The sequence below is a fragment of the Malus sylvestris genome, chromosome 6 (genome assembly GCF_916048215.2).
Source record: "Malus sylvestris chromosome 6, drMalSylv7.2, whole genome shotgun sequence".
Taxonomy (NCBI): Eukaryota; Viridiplantae; Streptophyta; class Magnoliopsida; order Rosales; family Rosaceae; genus Malus; species Malus sylvestris.
The window spans coordinates 8,090,234-8,100,635 of record NC_062265.1 but is presented as its reverse complement, the minus strand read 5'-3'; positions in this window follow the sequence as shown (position 1 = coordinate 8,100,635).

Sequence of the window (10,402 nt, the reverse complement as noted above, 5' to 3'; positions counted from 1 at the left end):
AGGAGGGGTTTTGTTGAAGAGTGGATTCACCTGATTATGATATGTGTAACTACAGTAACCTATTCGTTAAAATTAGATGGGGATCTAGTAGGCTATGTCCGGTCTAAGAGAGGGTTAAGACAAGGAGATCCACTTTCCTCATACTTGTTTGTGCTTTGTGCCGAGGGGTTGCTGCTTTGTTTACGGCAAGGGAGAAAAGGGGGCAACTAAAGGGGTCACCATTTGCAAGGGTGCACCAGCTGCAAGAATGTCAAAGGGTCAAGGCGTTGCTCAAGATTTATGAAAATGCTTCGGGCCAAGCAATCAACTATGAAAAGAGTTGCGTATCATTCAGTGGAAATCTCACGAAGACTGATGGGCAACTACTTGACAATTATGTAGGCGTGTCTCAAGTTGCATACCATGACCGCTATTTGGGTTTACCGGTTTTTGTAGGGAAACCAAAGACGGCTACATTCGCTTACATAAAGGATCGCCTATGGAAAAAATTGAATAGATGGCGGGGCAACTTGTTGAGTAGTGCGGGCAAGGAGTTGTTGATTAAGATAGCGACACAAGGAATACCACTATACCCTATGCACACTTTTCTTTTGCCAAAAACATTTTGTAATGAGTTGAACCAAATGGTTGCCCAATTTTGGTGGGGCTGAAACCAGGGGAGGCGAAAGATTCATTGGATTAGTTGGCAAAAATTATCTAAAATGAAAAGTGGGGGAGGTTTGGGTTCAAAGATTTGTATGCTTTTAATTTGGCTTTATTGGCAAAGCAAGGATGGAGACTACTTCAATAGTCGGATTTACTAGTGGCTCAGTTATTTAGAGCCAAGTACTACCCGAAGACGGATTTCATGAGCACCCTTGTGAAAACAAATGCATTTTTTTGCTGGAGGAGCATTGTGGAGGCTCGGAAGTTTATATGAAAGGGGGCGATATGGCGTGTAGAGGATGGCAATAGTACAAAAGTGAGGGGGGATGGTTGGCTCCCGAGATAAAATTTCTTCAAGGTTACTAGTCCTATTCCTCGGGGCATCGACAACTCTTTTACGATAAACAACCTGCTTCTTGACAAATGAGGTATTTCTTGGGACATGGCTATTTTATGTGATATCTTTTGTGAGGAGGAAGTCCACTTAATTTGTAGCATCCCACTTAGTTCTCTTAAACTACAGGATGTGCTCATTTGGCATGCGGAAAAGAATGTCAAGTTCTCCACCAAGAGTGCATATCATTTGGCACATTCGTGTGGAGAGAAAAGTGCACGGGTTGCGAGCGGATCCTCGATGGAAAGTGAGATTAAATTTTTTGTGGAAGGCGTTGTGGAGAGCGTATGTGCCAGGAAAAATAAAATTGTGTATGGAAGAGCTGTATGAATGCAAGCCCACGAAAGATAACCTGGTTATGAGAAAAATCATTCAAGATGCCTCTTGTAGTTTGTGCAGTGGTAGAGTAGAAACGATTGAGCATGTATTGCGGGATTGTATAATGGCAGCAAGCATTTGGTTCTCTAGTCCGTTGGGCTTTCGAGTTCATGAAGCCAGAAATATTTCATGGGTGGATTGGATTGCAAGTTTGGCACGATCTTTGGCACGAGACAATTTAGATGTCGTACTAATGACGATATGGCATTTCTTGAAGGAAAGGAACGCGCTCAGTGTGGCAAGGCTCGACAAGGCACACTAGATATCAATTATAATGCTCAAGCTTGGCTAGCAGAATATAAAAAATGGCATGGGTAACAAATTAATGAAAAGCTGCAGACAAAAGGGGGTTGTAGAAAAATGGAAGAAACCAGAAGTGGGTTGGATCAAATGTAATTTTGATGGGGCATGGAAGGAAAGGATAACAAGGGAGGAATTGGAGTAGTAATCAAAAGTGACGAGGGAAGATTTTTGGCGGCATTATCGATGCATCTGGACGATATAGCTTCACCATGGTTGGCAGATTTGGAGGCAGCACGTGCGGCCATCACACTGGTTAAAGATTTGCAGAATGAGCAGCTGGAATTACAGGGTGATGCTGCTTTGGTCCTGGCTGCTTTTAATTTGCATGCCGAGGATGATACTTTGTTGTGGGGCAATGTAGTTAACGAGGCAAGATTTTCCTTAAGGTCTATTCCATAGGCCAGAGTAAGACATGCTCCTAGAGAGGCAAAAAAGATTGCTCACAGATTGGCGCAATGGGGTCTTTCGATCACAAACGAATTTGGTTTAAGTAACCTCCGGATGTAATTTTGGACTTCTTGATAGAGGATAGTTAACTATGTAATTTTATTGGTGTGGGACGCTCTTTTTCCCTTCAACCGGGTTGAAATCTCTGACAAAGTTCTTATCGAGACTCAATAAATATGCATCATACCCTACTATCTTTTACGTATTCTATATCAATCTTAATGAATATCCAAATTTTAAATCTTGGACGTTCCAGAGCATACGAGGAATCAGATGCATTCTCTACAGATCTTTCCAATTACTTTCGGCCACAAATGTGAGGAAACACAAATAAAAAGAGAAGAGAAAAGAAGGGATACCTTATCACCCTTCTCCGTTCTTCTTAATCCTCTTATGAGGATTATCTTCTTAATTTTGCTTTTGCTTTTGCTTTTTATTTCAAACTTAAAGGCTAGTCTAGTATTGCTACGCTTTAAAAAAAAATGCTTATGTTGTGCTGTGAGAATAGACAACTGTAAAATAAAGTTGTTGAGTATTTTGTTTTTTTTGTTTTTTTTTTTTTTTTTGTAAAAATACTTTTAATAAAAAATAAAAAAAACAGTGTCTAAATATTTGGTAAAATTTTATATAAATTGCTTTGAATAGGTTAAATGACTAAAATTTTTAATAAGCTGTTTTTTTTTTATTAGTGCACCTCAATCTCAAACGAACCATAAAGCTACATCCCTGCTGCAATGTATGATTACTACAGTAAGCACCACTTACGTTCAATTTAATATGTATGGTTTAAAGATCCGTCAAGGACCTTCTTTGTAATTTTATTGGGTGTTTTAAAAAATTAATAATAAGCACCACTTACATGCTTGATTGGTGTGTACTAAATATACATTCACATAATTTTCTAACTGTTAGATAAAACAAAATGTGTTGAAGAATACAAAAATTTCACATTGATGCCTTAAGCTGAAAAGCCTTTAAGTTGAGTGGTTCTACGTCTAATATCATTAATGCATTTTATGATAAAAATCTCAAATCTGCTATGTTGTGTAGGTGATAAATCTCACACTAAAAAATAATACAGATATGATTAGTAGTTAGTCACTCATTTGTCTCTCTAAAATCTTGGCAAAATGTACATCATCTTGAGTAATTTTTATAATTATAGTATCATCTTAAACATTTTCCCAACTCAAAACATCTCATTTCTATTTGATATTTTCCATAATTTGTTTAATAAAAGACCGTTTGATAATTATTTTATGTTCAGTTTTCACATTTTTTAAATTTGAAATTTTGTTCCTAACTACTTTCAGTTTTAGTTTTTTTTTAAAATATAAAACTAAAAATCAAAGTGAAAATTGAATGTTGATTTTATAGATCATATCATATCTAGGATATTCTTATGGGATTCTACCATATCTTGTAGACTATATATTATCCTATTAAAATTGTAATCCTATTAGGATAAGGAAATTACCTTCCCTACTACTATAAATAAAGGCACGATAGGGTGACACACATCTAACAATTACACATCTTTCTCATCTCTCTCTGTGCCGCACCCTCTCTCTCTGTCTTGTATATTGTTCAGTAAATTAGGCCTACAACACGTTATCAGCACGCTCTTAAGGCTGCGCTAAAGAGAGTTTGATCTTCAATTAGAGGAGCATTAATTTAATATTTTATTGAATTAATCTACAAGCTATTGATTCAATTTAATTTTTATGTGTTGAACGTGATATAACGCATTGAAGATGCAATTTTGGCTTTCCAATATGGCTCTTCTACAAATTTAAAGGCTTTTATTTGTTTTCTACCAATCAAGTATGCTTAAAATAAAGTAAGATATTTGAAACAACCGTGAAGCATGAAAGCATTCCTCATGATGCCTAAACTCCTACATTTATATATACCTTCCGATATATATATACACATTTCATGCATCACGTAATTTTTGCTATATGGAATTTGTAAGTCAAATCATCGAAATAATTATAAGCAATTAGGGTTTCTCAAACCGTAGAAGTCAAATAAAAAAATTAAAAATAAGAGACTTTTGCGGCATCAGCCATGGCTCATGGTTGAGCCGCTGCTGGCACCACCGAGCCGAGTTGGCCTGCAGCCATGCCATCATCTTGGACGTCATCATATAGACGGCATGGACTTCATGTAGCAGCCCCGTGGGCTTGCTACCCATACGTAAACAACCAGGCCTTCAACTTGGGTTGGATTCCATCTAGGGCCTAAAGCCCCGAGCCCACCAACAGGTATGCAGCCTTGGTGGGTTCATTCCCACTCAAGCCGACCCAATACCAGCAAGCCCAGTTCTTGCTGGGCTCAGTCATAGCATTGGCCCGCCTGCGACAAGCTTTTGCTAGCTTAGCCTTGCCCACGTATGACCCGACCGGCCTGTAGTAAAGCCTATTTGCTTGTTGGGTTTGCCTTACTTCTCGGCCCACTCCAACAGGCCTGCAGCCATGCTGGGCTTGGCTCGCCCCAAACCAAAATGGAAGACAACCTTTGGCTGGGCTTCGCTGCGCACAGACCTAGGCCAGCTACGTGCTGGGCCTGCTCCCCATGCCAGATTTTGGTCCAATACCAGCAGGTTTTGTTGATGGGCTTATCCCAACACACGACCCAAAACCTGCAATCCTTTACCCGTGACCCAACAAGCTTGCAACCATGCTGCCAGGCCTACCTGAGCACTGCAGGCAACCCAATCAAGCTAGGCTGTGTCAATTTTTTGACCCATTTAATTTTTTTTGGGGATATTTTGGTTAACGCTAATTAAGCTAATTTTTGGCATTCCCCTTTTACCATAGTGGTGAAAAGATGTTGAGTTATTGCATGACGGCGTGGATTTAAATTCCGTCGATGGCTAATCTAACATCTAATCTAACAAATTCTATCGTTTGACCAAAAAAAGAAAAAAAAACTTTAATACACTTGTCGCTTGGCCCATCGCCAACAAAGCTAATATGACTCGTTTGTCATTATTTTGCTTCCACGATCGACCATGTATGGTCCCGATCTATTAAATTAATTAAAAGTAACCAGCAGTCCATTAATTTAACAAGAAATCCAAAATTATTGGCCTGAAGTCCACTTTTGGACATTAATGATTCAATATTTTATTTCTTTTCTTTGAATTGCTGACTCCCTTTCGTAATCCCGAAACACTCACACTCGAAATACAATCTAGGTTGAATTAAGTTCCTTGACAAAGAGTGGTTGGACTTGTCGTTCCTGCACTATCCAATGTAACCTTGTTGTGTTGCAAATGAGAAAGGAAGCGTAATAAGATTAATGAAATAGTGTGATGCAATGCTACAATTTCCTCTAAAACAAAGTTTTGAAATTAGTACGTGAAGCTTGCTTATTCATATTCTCAAAGATAATAAAAGCTATTCAACACCACTAATAATGATAAAAATGGTTTGCTAACCACTGTGCAAAGTGCTGGTGATTTTTTTCAAGCGAAGCCATTTGGTGAAAGTCCAATTTTTTGCCGTTGTTTATCCACTAATAAAATTGTTGGCAAGCTGTCAATGTTTGTTTTCTAAATAAATATGTAGGCATCTTGTCTACGTTTAGGGTTAAATTAAAAACTTTGTTCCGTAGATTCTTAATTTTTTTTATATTGCGAAAAATTGGTAATGTTGGAAAAATTAATATAGACAATATATAGTTGTTGTACTACAAAAGGACTCGTTACGTCAATGCATAAAGTGATAGTCTAGCACATTTAGGCATTGACGCTTGAAGTGGTAGTTTTGTTTTAGACTGCACTTTACCACTCTGAAGAAGCTATGCACTACTTCGACAATGCAATACAATATACAAACATGTAAAAGAAAAATCATAGTCGTCGTTACCAAAAAAACGTTTTAAATCAATAATATTTCTCTTCTCGATGTTACAACTGATGACACACCCTGATTCGAGATGTCCACTAACACTCCGAATCGAGCTGTGCTGGCCGACACCTGGAGGATGACGAAGCCATTAAATATGATGATGTGGAAAAATGTGAATAAATTTAAACCTAAGAGTGTCTAAATACCAAAATACGCTGGTGAGCGGAAATGAATCCACTTCACACGTGACGTTAGAGCATAAGCAAGTGCAGTAGAATGAATTAAGAATCGTACCCTCGAAATAATCTTCAATACTAAGAATCGCCACGAATCTTCGATGATAAGAAAGTTCAGCTAATAAAACCTGGAGTGTGAAAACAAAACAAGGGTAAGTGGCCCTAGAAATAAAATTTTAATAAAAACCATATAAAACATTATAACCCTTCGCTACAACACCTGCATAGTTTCCAAAAAGATAAAAAATATACCACAACACAGAATTTCATCAGCAATATCAATAATCATGTGATTAATAACCCATACTAGCACGCAAGTCAGAGTTGCCTATAGTGACTTGTACTACTTACCCATATCTCATCATATGCTAGCTTATCTCATATCTCATCTCATCACATATGCTAGCTCATCACATATCTCATCACATATGCTAGCTCATCACATATTTCATCACTTATGCTAGCTCATCACATATCTCATTACATATGCTAGTTCATCAAATATTTCATCACATATGCTAGCTCATCACATATTTCATTACATATGCTAGCTCATCACATATCTCATTACATATGCTAGCTCATCACATATTTCATCACATATGCTAGCTCATGAGTCGGAGTCACCTCTAGTGACCTGTACGATTTATCCATAGCTTAATAATTATACCTTCACCCGAGTCGAAACCACCTAAAGTGGTTTGTATGACAGGACTTGGTGTAAATAAATACGCTCAACTGCTACGATCACTTGAAGACTGTGTGATTAATCGCGGGTCACTTACGAGTCGGAACTACCCATAATGGTCTGTACGACAGGACTGTGCACTTACCTTGGATCCAAGGTGAGCGTAAGGTGCGGGAGGTGAATATTATGTGAAGGATTATGCCCTGGCCAAGGGCGGGAGCACTAACACCGGGGTGCGGTTTATGAACTTTAACTGTATCTATTGTAACATATACAATTCATGGGCAACCTGCATGACAGTGTCGGAGTTGCTTATCATTGCAACCTATACGACAAGGTTGGAGTTGCCTAAACATACATGTAGTCATACCATAACCCTATCATTTCAACTAATACCATAAACTCACATGAACTTACCTGGGTGTCCTGCGTTCACCTTTGCACTTCAAAGCGTTCATAATAATTGTGTATAGGTAATATACATATAAATAAACCATGATGAAATTTGATACTCAACCACGTTATAGCATTTCCAATATATATATATAATGTGGCATAAAAATTCATAAGCTGTAACGCCCTACTCCTGAATTATTCATTTTCAGGAATAATTATAGGTGACAAACCCAACTAGACACTAGTTTAATTAATTATCATTACTTACGTTTCCTTGCTTCAAATTCTTGATTCTTTACACATTGATTTATGACCAACATTTAATCACCAATTCATAAGGTTAAATCTCACATTTTTACCAAATTCCGTCACCTTGCCCAGTTCCCCAAACAAGGCTTTGTCTTAATTTTTTAATCTAAATTATTGTACGACTGCATCTAACATCTTGTTAGACTGCCTACGTACCCTAAATAAGGATCAAGTCATTTGTAGTTTGCATAAGTACTTCAAAATATTCACAGTAGTTATATGCAATAATCAATTTATAAAAGTTTGTGGAATTGTCAATCATATATATATATATATATATATATATATATATATGATAAAAAGGAAAAGATCCACTCACTGGAGTCTGTGCTACAATTTCCTAGCACAACCATCGAAGCGTCTCGAACAATCGGCGCCTACGAAAAATTATCAAATCACATCTAAGAATTCTTATCAATAGGTCAAGTAATTTACGTAAAACACATCCCTAAAAACGTTTTAGAGTGATTTAAGCCCCATTGACCAAAATTCGATCGTCGGTCAACAATTGACGGTAGGGTCCACAACCTTACGTAATTCAATCCGGAAGATCCGCTCCTCGGATTTCCGATTAGTAACTTCCAAAGATCCACCAATAGTCAAAACAAAGTGCCGGTTAACATTTATTTTTCAAACTTACAATTTCATTTCCGGAAGATCCGTATATTGGATTTCCGATCCGTCAGTCCTTATGATTCTCAAATATTATGTATTAAAACGTATTAAAGTTTGATGACAATCCAATGGTCGAATGGTCGATTTATGTTTTTACCGAGTAATGTATCTTAATGAATTTAGGTCCAAACGATCCATCTACGTTATACAATTGCCAAAATTGAACTCAAGGCATAATTTAGCCTAAGAATAACATTGACGGTCCCCTGGCCATGCGCCGCCTCGGGTGGCGGTTGACCACCCCGACTCGTCAGAAAATTCAACTATTTCTAAAAATTCTCAAAAATTATAGAAATGAAGATCTCAATGAGTAGGGCAACTTTCATACCTGTGACCAAGGCCAACTTGATCGGGAAAAGCCCCAATTTAGCTAAAATCCGTCGAAACCCTAAGTGTGGGTGTGCTTCGATTCTTCCTCCTCGATGATCCACCGCTCCTACAATTGATTAGGCTTTGTTACATACCTCAAGAGAAGTCTAATGGTGGTAGAGATGGGTGTGATTAGTTTTAGATTTAGGTAAATTGAACCCAAACTCGCCGCACCCCTCCATGCGGTTTCTCCCAATTTCAAAGCCAAAACCCTTGATTTTTGAGGTGTAATAGGAAGAGGGAAGGTCATGGAGGGTTTTACAAGGGTTGGTTTGATGCGATTCGTCAGAAAAATGGGCCAAAACCCATCGGAAATGGCAAGAACACTGACCGGGTCGAGTTACCAGTTCGCTGGTCGTGATTCCCCGTTTCTCCCTTCTCTCCTTTCTCGTTCTCTCTTCTCTTCCTAATTGGTCAGACTCTCCTCCCTCTTTTCCTGGTTGGTTCATCCACCCTCCCAGCTCTCCTTCCTCCCTTCCCTTTTTCCCAATTGGGCGGCAACCCTTTTCCTATCTCTTTTCCTTCACAGCCACTCACGTGGCTCCAAAAAAAAAAAAAAACAAGTCACAAAAATATTTCCCAATTATGAAATTTATCTATTTGTCTTCAGTACTCGAAATCTCATAAAATTTTATCCATAGTTCTGCTTTCGATTCCACTTATGCCTATGCATTTGTATCGTCGAGTACTTCAAGAGTACGACAAATAATAACACGTACGAGTTACTAAAAGATGGTCAACTAAAGTCAATGATCTCGCTTCTAGGGTATTTTCGTCAATTCCCTCGATTAAAATAAACAGAAAACATAATTTTTAGGATGGGTTGTCACAACTGAAGCCAATTTCTAATCCCCTCAACTTATCTATAGTATTAGCAACTAAATTAACAAACAAACAAGATCAACTATAAACCATCATATCACTAAATTCGATCACATGCGTGTGTGAGCCACACGTGACTGTGATGGGACCCCATGAAAGTGACAAGGATAAGCCTATCTCCTTTTCAGCCCGTAGTCTTTAGTTTAGACCACGTCCAACCCCTGGGAAAAGCCCATAAGCCCCACAACGAAATTGACAGTTTTTCTTTTTGGTGCATCCACCTGTCACCTTTACATTCCCCCATCCAAACAAAACGTCACCATTTCATTGGTCAAGCTCGTCGCCCGGTTCCAAACTTCCAATTAGATAAGAGCACGAGACAATAAAAAACAAAACGAAAAATTAATCAAAACAAATTAAATTCAGAATTTCTAGAAAAAGAAAAAAAAAACAAAAGGAAACGGTAGACTCTCGTTTCTCTCTCTGGTTTGAAAATAAAGCTTCACAGAGAATAGAGCGAGGGTTTTACGAAGGATGAGAGAGAGAGAGGGATGAGTGAGAAAGATACAAATCCTAAGAGCTTCGAGAAAGACAGCACAACACATACACAGAAGAGAGAGAGAGAGAGAGAGAGACAGAGAGAGAGAGAGAGGAGCTTCTCAATTGGTCTGTGTCAAAGCTAGGGTTTTTTTTTTGTTCGTGAAGTTAAAGTAGACGACGAACTGCATCTTATAATTTTATTTTATTTTTTTTGCCATTTTCCATTACAATTTTGATGAAATGGTGCGATAAAATGACGCAAGGCTTCATACAACCGTATATGGAGATTTACATATAAGTTCCTAAAGAATTATATGAACTGATTCAAATAGTTCCAGACCGC